This window comes from Diadema antillarum, unplaced genomic scaffold, assembly GCF_040938485.1.
Source record: "Diadema antillarum isolate AM-2024a unplaced genomic scaffold, OU_Dant_1.0 seq00001664_RagTag, whole genome shotgun sequence".
NCBI classification, from domain to species: domain Eukaryota; kingdom Metazoa; phylum Echinodermata; class Echinoidea; order Diadematoida; family Diadematidae; genus Diadema; species Diadema antillarum.
This window is the reverse complement of record NW_027272363.1, coordinates 603,809-620,236: the sequence shown is the minus strand read 5'-3', so window position 1 is coordinate 620,236 and position 16,428 is coordinate 603,809. Positions and strand designations below refer to the sequence as shown.

Genomic DNA, 16,428 nt, shown 5'->3' with positions numbered 1-16,428 from the left:
TGCTGAAAAATAGTCTGATTTCCCAATATATAGAAGCCTTTGTTATACAAATGATGCACAGGATAGAGTGCGTTAGTGTAGGCGTAGTGCACTCGAGGGTATTTACAATTGTGAAACATGCACGAGGCGAAGCCGAGTGCATGTTGCACTACATTGTAAATACCCGAGAGTGAGCTACGCCTACACTAACGCCACGAAATAATCCTGTGCATCATTTGTTTTATAAAATGGGTCGAAAATTTGAAAACTAACATCATTTTTCAGCGTTTTTCACGTACCTTTGTGGGTCAAGACGTCCGAAGATGTTCGTCCCAAACTTTTACGCACGTCGCACTCGCGGAAGTCCCGCACATACAGTATAAGTATAATGGGGGGTTGGGTTTCCGGACACCCGCATGAAAACTTACTTATTTTACATAGAATATGCACCCTTTACCTTAAAGACTTGATATAGACTCCTCATATAGGCCTACTAGACAACATACTCTGAAAACGGCGTGAGAATTAACCTGCTAAATCGTTGGATTTGCTCTTCAAAGTGACTCCATGTACGCGTCCGGTCCCATAACGCTTGGTCTACTGTACTGTACAAAGTGTACGTATAGTACAGTATACGTACGTACGCCACATATGTTATGCACAAGGGAAGACAGGCCGGCCGGCCGGCAGCCCGAACTAGAAGTTGTTTACAGGATTGACAGCGCGTACGCGTATGCATGCAATTCATCAAAGGAGCCGCCGCGCGCACAGACGATCGGCAATCTACCATAGGATTACAGGCAGTGCAGTTGTACTGAAGTAAAGGAAGGAGGTGTGTCTCATTTCAGCGCTTCCTATTGGCTACATTCTTGAACCCATTTTATAATACATCATAAACCCTCAGCTGCGCGGCGCGCCTCGCCCTAGCAGAAACTAGAGCACGCATTTTAAAGTGCGCGTATGAAAACCTAAAAAATGCGCAGCTTGAACTCGCAAGTTCATTGACCCTTCCTGCCAAAATATCGAAAATCCTTCATAAAATCCACAAAAATTTCCGGATCACTCCCAAAAATTAATCATCTGTTCCTTGTGTCATTCTCAAACTTCCTGCAAGTTTCATCCAAATCCGTGCACAACTTTTTGAGTTATTATGCACACGGACAAACAAACAAACTAACTAACAAACAAACCAACAGTAATGAAAACATAACCTCCTCCCTTGGTGGAGGTAATAAAGACAAGCAAGAGGACAGATTAGGCCAAATCCCTCTGATGTGAGAAATTCAATACATCAGTGGTTTAATAGAAGTTGTATGTACTTTATGGTGTGCACTCAAAAGTTGAAACATAAGAGGTTGACAAAGCCCTTGAAAAGGGATGATCCTTCGATAAGGCACAGATTACCTGATAATCTGGAATGTGGAGTTATATCTGAGGTTTCTGATTTGGAGATCCTGAACAGTGAGAATAACCTGTGTGCATGTACCATGTACAGTACACGTACATCACAACACACAGATCAAGTCAGAATATATAGTTAACAAACGTTAAGTCTGCATAAGTCACATTGGCCTCTAAATGCCTTTACTATCTATATAATACTTTTTTTTTTATTAAACACACACATTTCCATCATACCCAATTTCTGAAACAAGTTTCAATCAAGAAGTCAGCTCACAAACTTTGAGACAATGTGGTCATGATTTCACTGCTTTTGGTCAGCAGTGTTAACATCTGTACAAGTATGAATACATCGAATGTACCATGCAATCTGCACTGCTTGCAACAAAAACAAAACAAAAGAAAAACAATGGATAATTGGCTGCATATTTTAGATAGAAATCTGCCAAACACCATTAAATTTTGAGATTCATTGTATTGTATTGTATTGTATTTTTTTTTTTTTTGGGGGGGGGTTATTCAATGGGGGAGGGTTGCAACAGAATGCTACGATTGACAGAGTCCACTCTGTCAAATGGTTTAAAGACAATGAATATCATTGAATAACACAGCATAGAACACATAATACTTGCTCTTGACTGTCCTCAGCATTGTACAGATTACATACAATGTATATAAATCCTATAGACCCAATAGTGTTTATACAGGTCTATTAAAAGTTCTGTACTCCACTGTAGCCTTGGGGAATGTTTTCTCATGTTTCTGTTTGTAATATTTTTATTCTCGCAAAGATCATAGCTTTTCTTTTTGAATGAATTATGAAAATACATCAGTGTATGCAACATAAACACCACAACCCTGGTAATAAAACACTTAAACACATACAATGTACCGGTAATTGAATGGGAGTCTTCAAGTATGATATTCCTTCTAAACTCTTTGGGTGACTTGAAGTCTTGGTTTCAAGAGGTTTACTTTCGTTAAATGAGTCACAATTGATTACCTTTTGAAAAGTGAGTCACAAATAACAGCCAAAGACTGCTATATGACATCGGAGCCAGGTTTGAAAATATTGCACGGTTCCGTGGGGGAGCACGTGCCAACCGTGCAAACTGCACGGGTTTTGGTGTCAGGGACTGCAGGAAGCTGGCATGTCAGAAGCAGGAAGAGGTCTCACAAAGCGCTTCTCACAACTTGGCACGCTTCCACCACGGGACTCGTCACTCCACTGCCTGGCTCCATGTTCAACTACACATTCCCTCACGCAGCCAGCAATGCAGTATTAAATTCATACTGCACGACCTCGACTGTATGCACTTTCATTTGCAATCATTATGAACTGGATCTTTAAAATTCACCTGGTACATGTACAGTGTGTACATGCATGAATTGGTACACACATACAAATTGTACACACCTACGTTGTAATACAAATGTTGTACAATGTACAGTGTACTTGCACAAAAATTTACCTCCTTTGCATCTGAGTATACAATGCAGTAGACTCATTCAATGTACAGTACAGGCCTACAGTTATTCCAGGTAGATCGGTTTCTGTCTGTTGTTTGGTTATCCATTTGAGGACAATTTTAGCTAAAATCATCAATCACCACCTACACCATGTACAGTATCAGTGAACATTATGCCAGCGACTTCCTCATGGACTGAGATTTCAGGGTACAGAGACTACAGCTCATATCATCTTTGTTTCCATGGATGAAATTTGATAATTAGTATTATTTACAAGAGAGTGTCAATAATATGCTAGCTATGTGAGACATGCAGTGCCAGTATCTCCTTTTCCAAAGTGTAGTAGGCCCTAATGTAGACCATACAGTACACACAGGTGGAGTTTTAAGCAGTGAACAGGAAGTGTGCTGAAGTCACATGACAAACGTCAGTACAAGTACAGCTGTATGGCAGCAAATTTCATGCAAAGAGCAAAACTTCACACTCCGGCTTGTGATTTTTCCAATGGTGAAGTTTCAGGGGTAGTGTCAGAAAGTTGCTCAGCAACTGTCATCCAAACTTTGTGAAATTTTGTGAACAACACTATTTTTCATTTATCCACAATCTTTGTTATAATACTTTTCATTTTGTTATGTGGGACTATGCAATTGGGGTGCCGAATCAATAGTGGACTACAACGACCACACATGCATGTCATCTCTTGAAGTCTTCAGCTATACCCAGGGATGCCAGTTAGAATGAAAGTGAGGGCCTGAAATACATCTACATGAAGCTCCTTTGTACATGAACAAGCCTAAACTTTAAAACTGCCAGGGCCTGAATTCAGGCTTTTGCCTGAAAACTGGCATCCCTGTATACCAATGCGTCTCACTTAAAAGTACACCAGAACAGCCCGAGTTTCAGACCTGTCTGTGTTTTAAAAAGCCCTTCTGGAAAAACCAAATGGACTGATCTACAATGTTCTATCAAGGATATTTTGAAAGCAGCATGTTCATCTCATTAATGGTAGGTAAGACTCAAAGTCAAATGGTCATTGAGTATCATACAACTTTTATCAAAATTCACATTGTCCTCAGCATGTTATTCACAAAATTTGCCAAAATAGAATTCACAATGCCTAGAAGCGAGACTACTTTAAGGGGCAAGACATTTCTTACTTTGATAAATAAATACAGAGTTTTAATCAAACCCATTAATAGCACCTCTATACAGAGGCTCATTGCACTACAACTGATACTTACTGTAGTACTCACTGAAGGAAGCAGTAAATTGCACACTATTAGGATATTTGTTGCACACTAGAGTGACACAGTATTAATACCAACGAGGCAAAAAAAAAAAAAAAAATCTACTACTTTTCTCTCATCCACACCCACAAACTCACACATCATACACAATTAAGGGTGGGCCTGGCATGGTCTGTTTGGCAGCCACAATGGCAAAATCAACAACATTGTAACTACAACTGTATTTGGGAAACTAGTAAACACACACTGTAGAGCAGTGTCATCACTAGATGCATTTACATTGGAATTATGTACCTTGGTAATAGATAGCATAAATTCATTGCCAGCATTCACGTAGGCAAAATACCACAGTGATAGATACTGTGGTATTTCAGTTGGTACCTTTATTACAGTATTCAAGTAATACTTTACTGACTATAAGATGTGCACCAAAACAAAGTATTCTTTTTTTTTGTAAGTAGTATTACAGTATAGTAAATCTGCTCAAAATCAGAAAGAAATTTATACAAAATTACCAATTTGCACGAGAAAAGAACAAGAACTTGTTTTTGTGTGTTGCCAATTTAAGCATCAATTTATAAAGTTACAAAGTAAAATTATAAGTCTAAGAGGATTTTGAATACTGGGAGTATTGTGGAACAGAGGGTGCGTTTATAAGATTTTTCTTTTGGCCAGAAACAGTGTTTTGAAACACTGTTTATGGCCAAACAGTGTTTCTAGCTCGAAAAAAATTCTTATAAACGCTCGCCGTGATTTGAAACAGTGTTTTGAAACACTGTTTGTAAACGCACAAAATAGTGCGTTTACAAACAGTGTTTCTGTAGAATCAGTGTTTCAAAAATCTTATAAACGCAACCGCGATTGCAAACACTGCTTATGTGACATCACAATGCCTTGCACGCACCCTGTTTGACCTTTTGCCGAAGAAAAAGTGCGCAGAGTGAGTTGCGCAATGGCACAGTCTGAGCGAGAGCCCCAACACGCTCGGAGAAAAAATCTTATAAACGCTCTCCTGACGAAAGTGTGATTTGAAACAGTGTTTCAAAACAGTGTTTCAAAACAGTGATTCTAGGCCCGCAAAATCTTATAAACGCACCCTGAAACACACAATTACAATGTACATATATGAAGAACAAAGGAAACAATGGAAAGAGAATTCTTTACTACTCCTTGTGAAATGCTATTCCTGCACTATGCTATGAAGAGTAAACATTGTAGTACAGGTAACAGAAAAATAACTCTTTAATTTGCCTTCACTATTCAATACTAACTGTGGATAGTAAATATTGTGATAAAAAAGATGCATCACCTACACATACAGATGTACAACTTCAGCATGGTGGTTTCTGGGACATGACGTGTTAATGCCATAGAGCAATAACATTGATATGTACCAGTACAAAATGTCCAGCAGTTAATGCAGACATATCATAGACTCAATATGCACTGTACAAAGAGATTAGGGCAAGAGTAGCCTGATCAGGGAAGCAAGCAAAGTATTACCCCATGAATGGAGCAGAAGCCTAAACAGGAAAACAGCCAAAAGTAAATATACCAGAGAGTGCACCCGAAATCATTGTGTTTGTCTATGTAATACCCAAAGTTTACTCAAGTGCCACAACTCCCAACACGATCCCAACTCAAGTATGCATGGTGCCACACATACCGCACAAATCAGGGCCGAAGTGCTTTGTCAAGATAGACTGCGTTCATGCGAAACTAGAATTGCATTTCTAAACACGTTTAGTCGCTAAACGTGTTTACTTGCGTTGCGTTCATGCGATTTTTCCATTTAAACGCGTTTCAAAACGCCGATCTGAAACGCGGAAAAAAGGGCGTTTTGAATCATGATTCTGCCAGAATCACGATCGCAGAAGCCGCATGAACGCAACCGTGATTTCAATCATGATTCTATGACGTCATTGTGCACTGTGCGCATGCGTGTCTCATGAATTATCCCACACGTCAGCTTCTTGTTCTGTTCACACGCTTGTGTACGTCTTATGAATCGTGTGTTTCGGTACCATACTTGCATTTGTTGGTTTACATCAACGCCATACACCGATTCTATGCTAGTATCCAGCTGTTTAATATAATAATACATGTAATTACTCTCTGATTGAGTTGATAATAGTAATGGCTGCAGCGCTGTATCTACCAAGGGAAACAATTGGAGAGACGAAGAATTAAGATTTTTTGATCTGTGGGCAGAGCCTGAATGCCACAGCTTTTTTGTTGGAAAGTATTCACCGAAATATAAACGTAAAGGCCTATAATAAATTGACTGATCAGTTGGCATAAGGTGGTCTGGCTCGAGTTGCAGAGACAAGGTCAAACTGCGCAGTATGCTGCGCAATGGCAAAGAATGAGCAGAGCCAGAATCAGCGTTGCGAAAGCCCGCATGAACGCTCTTCCGCTGAGACCGTGATTTGAAACGCCGTTTTGAATCATGATTCATGTTTGTGATTCTGGCTACGAAATTCGCATGAACGCGGCCTTAGAACAACAATGCCCGTTCTCACTTAACAGAAATCACAAAGTTACAACTGCTAATGTTTGACCTTTTCAATCACAAAGGAAAGGAGAAATTGTGATGTTACTGCACTTGACAAATGTTTGGAGTTTTTCCGCATCATAATGTGTACATAGTGTGCAAGTGTACACTTGGCTTGGCAGTCTCCAATTGTATGCGTACAAATTGTAACTCATAGTACTGTACGTGTATGCCGAATATTTCGCAAAGTTTTTACTTTCGCGAATTTCGTGAGTCAGGTGCTATTCCCAAAATTAAAGACACGCGAAAATATTGTATGCGTGTACACTTCTCCGTTCAGTACAGGACTCCATGATCGCGAATTTAACTACTCGCGAAGTTGTCGGGAATTCCCGATTCAAGAAAATTTAGACTATTCGCAAAATACATGTATATGGCGTATACAGTACATGTACATTGTAAATACACAATACGCGAAGGGCACGATTCCTCGCACTGACTTGGATGGATCTTACGACCTCTGAAAATTAAATTAAATTTATGTATAGTTTATAGGCTTCATTTTCCACATATATTAACAAAATAACAAAGGTAAATTTCTGATTATAAACTGATATTTTTCCATTAGTTTTGAGTCTTGTCTTTGTCTTGTACAAATTGTGTGACTGATTTCCCCCCCCCCCAAAAAAAAACAACAACAACAAACAAACATGAATATACTATCACACATCAAAATTTGCAGGGGGTAGCAACAAACAAAGGCACAATTGGACATGTACATACAGTGTAACTGTACATCTCCAACCATTTCTTCTCTTTTTGTTTCTTTCATCAAACATACATTGCAATGTTGTGAATGAATCAATATGAATGAATAAATTAATGAATTTAATTATAAAAATATACCGGTATATATATATACATGTATTTTAACTCTTTTTTTTCCTTTCAAATACCACATTATAATCTTGTTTTAATAGAAAAAAAAATTATTAACTAATAGCTAAATGCATTCTTCAAATCCATCCTTTGTAGCCAGGTTAAGTTTTTAGGGATGTGTTGCCAGAGGTAAAAGAAATCAGTGCGAGTATAGAGCTATAATTAATCCAAAAACCAATTCTTGTTGTCAATGGGCCTGTAGCATCTAGTGTACATTACTACATGGTGGTGAATGGTGCAAGTTGTGGTACATTTGCTAATGGTATACAGCTAAAGCTTTCTCTTCACGAAAGTTGGCTCAGAAGAACTCTGGCTCACAGTCTCTTGAGAAATTTGGACCTTCCAGACAGAAATTAACAAAATGCCTACAAGTCGTTAAGGGCTTTGCTATTACAGTATGTAAACTATTGTCCTTTTCTAACTCTTTCTTTCATTTTTCCACGCAAACTTTATTTATGACCCCCCTGAGAGGAAACCGCAACCTGAAACATGACACATCCTAAGTCTGCCAGCTTGACGATTCGTGTGCCCTCATCGAACTCCAGGATGTGGCGGGCCGAAAGTACCAGCAACATGTTTATGTTAAAAACGTGACAGTTGTTCAGTAGTACAGTACCTGTATAATCAATGTATGTCAAAATACACCATGCCATGCATCTCTGGCTCAGCCTGAGAACATTTTATTGAGCAATCACAGAAAAATTTGTATGAAGAACTCACTACCAACTCAGGAGAATGCGACAAGCCATGAATTATGACCTGTAGTTCTGCTCTATGAATAATTAGAAATTGTAGATGAGAAAGGGGGACAGCGTGTTGTATGCTTTTTTTAACACATTTATAATGGTGTTTGTTGTCGCGAAAAAACAAACAGAACATACATTCGTACAAATGTAGTTCATGCATACTGTAGGATACTGACAAACTATTTCAGGCAATGTGAATAACCTTGGAAACTAAAAAAAAAAAATGCATTTGGTTTGAATTTCTGTCAAAGTTTTGGTCTCAATCCACGCTCATACTTTACAAAAAATAAATAATAACAATAATGAACACAGAATACACAAACTATCAATTTTTAAAACACTATCAATCACACAAATGCACCGAAAAAAAAAAAAAATAATAATAAGTCAATCCACCCAAATCCACATTTGGACATTAACACAAAGCCCATACATGTACATATGTACATTGCACAAGTACTGGTATTTTGAGTCCCTATGAACTAGCCTGGTTTGAATATCGAATGCTGATTGTTCTTCAAAGTATCAACATGACCGAATGGAAGCAATGAGTTTTCCCCACTTGAACAGTCTGGACTTTGACAGGGTGTGTCAAAAGCTACAGCATTACTTTCAATACTTTGACCTGGTTCTCCTTTTTATACAGTCAGTCATTCCTCACAACCTATTCTAGTTTCCCATGTACATTTGTAGACACCTGTTTTGATTTCTTTCTCTTTTATTTGTTTTTTTCCCCTCTGCTCCACAAATAAATCCACATTTTTCCTCCCCACATAATCTCTTTAGCAAGCAGGACCTTGGGGTCTACACACACATTCTAGTGTGTAATACGATTTCAAAGGAAAACGTTATCCACAGTGTAAATTTGGAAGCAAGTCTACATTCCTGTGTATTCCAATAGTGTAAACCTTGAGAGAGACAAAAAAACTATGTCCATGATGCTTCAGGAGTCTTCTATATTAAAGGGTGTGTACAGTTCTGGTCAAGGTGAAGATTTAGCTTTTAACGTTTTGCGAGATATTCAGAAACCACTCCATGAGATGTCAAAGAGCATGCAATTCTAAGGGGTATCAAAAGTTTATTCGATGAAAAATCGGTTTTGAAATGGCTGAGATATCCAAAAACAAGGTGAAACAAAGAGATCCTAATAAAGTTGTGGCATGTCGCCTTTTATTATTAACACTTTCTGGGATATCTCAGCCATTTGAAAACCAATTTTCATCAAATAAACGTTGAATCCTTCTTAAAATTACATGCTCTTTCATATTTCATAAGAGGCTTGTCATTATCTTACTTAGGAATGTTCAAAACATGAACACCTACTTCATCCAGTACTGTACAGTCCCTTTAAGCGTTGGTATAGTTCTGGTTGAGATGGGGATGCAGGTTTTAATTTTTTTTTTGTGTGTGAGATAATTGGAAACTACTTCAATAGATGAAATATCAAATAGCCTCATACAATTCTACGAGCAGTTCAAAACTTATTTGATGAAAATCGATTTGAAATGGCTGAGATATGTATCCAATTACAAAGTGGTCCTAATAAAAGGTGGGTCCCACCTTTTACTAGGACCACTTTGGTTTACTTTGTTTTTGGTCATCTCAGCCATTCAAAATTTCAGACTTTGTGGTAGAAAGTATAAATTTTCATCAGTTTTGTAGTGTTGGGGGTGTAGCGCTGTTGATGTGGGCGCTGATTGCCCGATGCTGTGATTCGCACAGCATCTAGTCGGGCTAGGTTAGAAGTACAACATGTAGGTAGAGGTTGGGAAAATACATGTATTGTAGTGTATGAATATGAAACTGCAGTATAGAAAACAAAATATACTTACCATGTACGACCTATTTGTAGATTGAACTGAAAGATCCTACGAGAAAAGCCTCTGACATGTAGGTGTTGCTGGCATTAGAAAACAGTTTTCTGTATAAAGAAACAAAAGACATAGTTTTACACGATAAATGCACATAATACGTTGTTTCTGGCAACAGAAACATGAGGTGGTAGGTGTAATACACTGATTCGATATTGCACTTGCAGAAAGTTTGGTATTCACTCATTTATGCTTCATATATTATATACATTATATCTTCACAAAGAAGCAATTACCACACTGACACTGAAAGTTACTGTATTAACTCTATTCAGTGCTTGAGACCACCTGTCCAAACACATGAACAGAATCTTCCTAAAATGTCCTTTCTTGTAAAGAAAGCAAAATCAAATGGAATAATTAAGTTCCTTTTTCCTTCTCAGAACAACTAACATAAACATTAAAGGACAAGTTCACCTTCATAAACATAAGGATTGAGAGAGTGCAACAATATTAGTAGAACACATCAGTGAAAGTTTGAGGAAAATTGGACAATCGATGCAAAAGTTATGAATTTTTTAAATTTTTGTGTTTGAACCGCTGGATGAGGAGACTACTACAGCTTGTGAGTCATATGCGTACAACAGTATAAAGAAAATGTAAAAGAAAATTCAACATATTTTCACTTTTTTCGCATAATAAAAGAGCACTTAACTTGCCTCTTTCTAAAGGCAGGGGGAATAATATTACCCATAACATTTGTCGGTAACGAGTCAGGGGAATGTGTACTTTTTTCAAAAGATTGAATTTTGTGAAATTCTCTTTATATTTTCCTTATATTGTTGTACGCATGTGACATCTAAGTTATTCATACACTGCAGTAGTCTTCTCATCCAGCGGTTACTGCACAAAAACTTCAAAAATTCATAACTTTTGAACGGATTGTCTGATTTTCCTCAAACTTTTAATGATGTGTTCTACTAATATTGCTACATTCTCTCAAACCTTATGTTTATGAAGGTGAACTTGTCCTTTAAAGGAGTTGTCTCCTGTACATGAATGAGTACACTGTACATCAACCACATACCGTATGTACAGTGTATCTTGAAAGTCATGCCTCGCAGTGCAATATAACATACAGTGTATCACTTGAAATATTGCCCCATAGATTTTCACAACAAAAGCTTATTTTTCACTCTTTTTCACTCTTGTTTATTCATTCATTTTGTTTTCAACTGCAGCAGCGACTACATGTACCTGTAACTCAACAACCAATTAGTTACCGGCATCTTATTTGCAGATAGTATAAACAAATGTAGTTCAGTCATGTGACTTGTGTAACAGCAAATGACTAAGTCTGGGTTCAGAACTTTGAAGAGAAAAGTCAAGCGAGCTTTTGAATATTCAAACTCAATGAGCCTATTAAATGTCTATTCGGAGTTTACAAATGGCTTGTGATTCTAAATGGATCTGAACAATGGGCTGGATAAAGAACTGTACATACAGGACAAAGATTTTTCTGTCCAACACAGCAAGTTTCTGTCACCGCTTGTTCTACAGACACACACCATTTTGAAATACACTCACAAATTGTACATTTTGTTTAAACTACAAGTACAAATTTTGTATGTGGTACAGAATTCAGGATGGCACACATCCTCTTGTACACTTGTCAAAGGCTACTCAAACTTTACTATCGGGCAAGTAAAGTGCATTGCTACTATGCTAGCCACTTGCCTGTTGTAGGGGGTTCTAGCACAAATGACCATGCTGGTAAATAATTCAAATGTCAATAATGCCTGTCAACAGAATGACCATGTTTCTATTGGTCTTCCAACTAATTTGGGAAGTCCCTTCACTTTTACATAACTTGATAACTAACTGGTCGAGTCACATTGTCCCCCCCCCCCCCCCCCACCTCACCCCACCTTCCACACATTATATGACAGCAGAGGCTCCAACCCAAAGCATCTCTTATATCTTTCAAACAGGAGATTCTCGCACCTGGACCCCTTGGCAAACTGGAGACCGACCACACAAACATACGCACAGTGATATTGTGCACACAGCGCACATCAGGAGAACAAAGCGTGATGTCTGTATGTCCAGGGTCCTAGGATTCTATACAGCTGTAGATGCTCTCTGGAGCCTTGTAGTTTTGAACATTCCGTAGTATGTGATATGACAATACTAAAGTTCAGTATATTAAGAAAGCTATATTTACACTCGTGAGAGAAAATACACATCAACTGAAGTGGAGCGTGGGAGATTTTGAGAAAATGGTCACTAGAAGCAGGAAAGGGAAGAGTTGGAGCCTCTCTGATGGTTGCTCTAAATCTCATGGGAAGACACTATGAAACAACATTTCCCAATGAGATGGTGGATGCTGATAACTAGTAGGATGTTACGCAAAACCAAACCGGTCACACAATTCACAGAATTCTACAGACACATGAACTCAGCAGCTCCATGGTTACAAATCAAGTTCTTTCCCCCAAGAAACCGACAACTCTCCAACACACAGTGCTTTCAGATGAAATTCCAGCCACCAGGAAACCTCTGGAGAAACATGAAGCCAGGCCACAGTATACACCATGTCCTATTTTGCCTGTAGAAATAATCAACCTTGAGATTGGGCCTGCAGGAAGTGTGGGAACAGCATAATTTCATGCCCTAGCTGTTGTGCTGTCAGTCACCTTGTTATATCTAAAAACACTCGAATATATTGTGTTACGGAGTGGGCGGGTGTTTTTCAACCTTCATTGGAAACACATCCTCCATTTGGCTCGCATACTGTCAGCACATGTCAATGCTTATAAATCCTTTGGATACAATAATGTAGAGATTGCATGACAACATAATACAGGCCAAGGTGTCATGCACAAAAAATTAATAATAATTTGCATAAAATAATGGCATGACCTCTATACAGTCTCTGTTTGCATTTAATACCAAACATCAAACTTTTGGTACTAACAAAGTTTTAATATTGTCAAAAGCAAAACTTTAAAGGACAAGTCCACCTTCATATACATAAGGATTGAGAGAATGCAGCAATATTAACAGAAAACATCAGTGAAAATTTGAGGAAAATTGGACTATCTGTTCAAAAATTACGAATATTTAAAGTATCTGTGCAGTCACTGCTGGAAGAGAAGACTACTACAATGTATGATGTCACATGCGTACAACTACAGTATACAAGGAAAATAAAAAGAAAAATTTACAAAACTTTACTTTTTGAATAAAGTGCACATTTCTTCGACTTGCTACTGACGTATGTTAAGGGTAATATTATTCTCCCTGCCTTCTGAAAGAGAGAAGTCAAGTGTTCTTTTGTTATGCGAGAAAAATGGAAATATGTTGAATTTTCTTTATTCTTTCTTTATATCGTTGTACTCATGTGACATCACAAGCTATAGTAGTCTTTTCATCCAGCCGTGACTGAGCAGAAACTTTAAAAATTCGTAACTTTTTAACAGATTGTCCGATTTTGCTCAAACTCTCACTGATCTGTTCTACTAATATTGTACTGCATTCACTCAACCCACATGTCTATGAAGGTGAACTTGTCCTTTAACACTGTCAAAAAGATGGGTGCTGGAACAATGGAGTTATAATGAAAAGTGTTAAAGATACAGTACGTGTACAGTACTACAGAGTATTGGTGCAGAAATGGATAAACCGGTAAGCAAAAGAATATTTGTTTCAACTGCAATTTGACTGCAACGGGCAGTCAAATGAGATGGCTGCACTTTCTCTGACCAATCAATATGAGACTTGAGATCGTAAGACTGTAATAATTAAATTGATTTATTCTCAAATAAGTCCAGCCCTTTCTTTGGATTTATGATCAAGTTTATTCTCAGTATTGCCAATGCACAGAAAATTTCTGCGCACGCTAAAAAAAAAAATGTCACAGATGCACTTGTGGGATTCCTCAGTACCATTGTCGCTTCCGGTTGTCTCACGCGCATCTTAGTTCCCATGCAATTCAATGCAATTTTTGTCTTTTTTTGGGGGGGGGTGGGTTTGCAGCTTTTTTCTTCGCTTAGAATTCAGCTAAAAAGGAGATTAAAATTTCAAAATTTAACTGATATGCAGTCATCAGAGTGATGGTTCGCTATTACAATGCTTCAATGTGCTGGTCACATGATGGAGAGCGAAGAAATCTTCAACGAAAATACCCCTGGATAAAGACGGAACATGGCCTTAGTGCATATCATGTATGCAGTCAAAACCGGGGCAAGTTTGTCCCATGAGCTATCCCATAATGCATCTACAATGCTGCTCTACACACGGCACCTAGGTACAACTAGTATTGGGGATATCGAGAATTGTATCTTCATCTGCCCACAATGATGGCACTTTAATCATCTTTGCACAAACAAAAATTAACTATTTATACCTCATCATCATACCAAACAACATTTACAATTTACATTTAGACATTTATTACGTAGAAGGTATGGCTGGAAATAACATTGTACAATCCATGTCATTGGGCATCTCTTATTATGACATTCGACCTTTCACCATTGCCATTTTATGCAAAGTCAATGTGCATAAATCAATGCGTTCATATCTTAACTTTCTTGAAAAATAATATCACTGGACATTCTTTGAAACATTGTGTACAATCCCATACGTTGGTATGTGGGGCAGTGTCTATTTTATCACATTTATATAAATATTTATAAGCTTTTAATGAGTGCTTGAATGTGTTTGTGTGTGTGTGTTTGCATGTTTGTGTCATAGAATTTCAGTTTTGATATTCTATTTCACTGTATCTGTTTTGGATACACCTCTATGAGTTGATTTTTGGTGCAAAAATTGAGGATGCACACAAAGCAAAGCAAAATTGTTAATTCAGCATCAAAAAATGAAAAAAAAAAAATAAGTGCTGTGGATACAAAAAAAAAAACTGAATCTAATTTCAATACCATGTAAAAACTGCCAAAATGCCATTGTTTGGGCTAACAGCATACACACTGTAATTGTTTTCTATGTTATTTTCATCCACATACAACTGTAGGTTTCTTATAGGGATAATATTGGTTGAGGTGGAGATTGGGCTTTTAACTTTTAATGAGATACTTATCAAGAAACCACTCATGAAATACAAAGTAGTACAGAGCATACCATTCTGATTATCAGTAATGACATGTTTACAGAATAATATTTATTTTATCTTGTATTGTCAATAACTACATGAAAAAGGTCTGCATAACCTTCATTTTTATTAGAAAGTTGAGCAACATTGAAGCACACACACTGACACAGCATACCATAATTTTTAGTCAATCTTAAATTTTAAGTTTGACTTAAAATCTTTGTGAAACATGGCACCCTGCAGTGTCTAAAATCACTTCAGCTTCGCTCAGTTCGACACACTCACACCTGTCACAAAGCAGTGCAGTTGGACTTGGCTACATCGTGTACATTCATGCTGAACAACACTAACAGGTAGTCTAGATAGGTCTCGTGAATTTACGAGAAGCAAGCCGTTCCCATGAGAATCATGCAGCCGGGAAGTTCGGCGTGTACGATCGATTGAAGAAGGTCTACAGTGTATATCGCACCTCCCTGCACGAACCATAACAAAACTTTGCAAAGGTACCGGTACCGTAAATACACTGTAAAGCACACACAGGAGTACCCGCGTGAAACTGAAAGATAAAGAACTCCGCTCAAAATCACTCATCAACGCTAAATCCTCAACAATTAATGTCTCCCGAAAGGCAAATCTGCAGTTTTATTATACCCCTGGCGAAACATACATTGAAGTAACTTACAAACTGTGATATCTTGGCTCCTCGTGAAAAGTTTCGTCAAACTTGCTCCTTCCGAAAACTGGATCTACGCGCTTGCTAGGATATATGTTTCTCTCACTTTTTAGCCTGTTCACACATCGGCCGTAGCGGTCGGGATTCTAGGGTGTCATACGGTGAGTTGTAATGGCTCACACAGGTAAATAATTCCCCATAGAGACGTGTGTTAAAATTCAAATTTCAAAATTCTGTAAAATAGCTGGAAGAAATGAGGTGTTTGATCTTCACTAACCTGGATATTAAAGTGAGTTTTACCCTGTCATCCATCAAATTTCCAAGGCAGGTTCTTCGGCTAAAACTCTGTCCAAGGGTCCGCAAAGCCAGACTACGAGTTCTTTTCACTCAAAAAGTCACCTATTTTCTGTACACGCACCCAATGAAATATAGTCCCTTCAAATTCCATGAGAACAGTTTTCATCTTCAAACCAAAATACAGTTTGTAGAGGAATTCATACCCAATATCTGCAGCTATTCAGTTTTATGCCAAACTGCATGAACGATTTTTGATTA

General features: G+C 37.9%; 1 protein-coding gene across 1 annotated transcript in view; it reads right to left on the bottom strand.

Annotated features, from left to right (window-relative positions):
• LOC139711513 (uncharacterized) overlaps window positions 1-16,152 on the bottom strand; it is a 106,757-nt gene extending 90,605 nt beyond the window's left edge. The window contains exons 1-2 of the mRNA XM_071623389.1: window positions 15,883-16,152; window positions 10,109-10,197 (exon numbers count right to left, since the gene is read on the bottom strand). The gene's annotated coding sequence lies outside the window, so the exon portion shown is untranslated. The remainder of the gene's footprint in view (window positions 1-10,108; window positions 10,198-15,882) is intronic.
• Window positions 16,153-16,428: the final 276 nt, after the last annotated feature.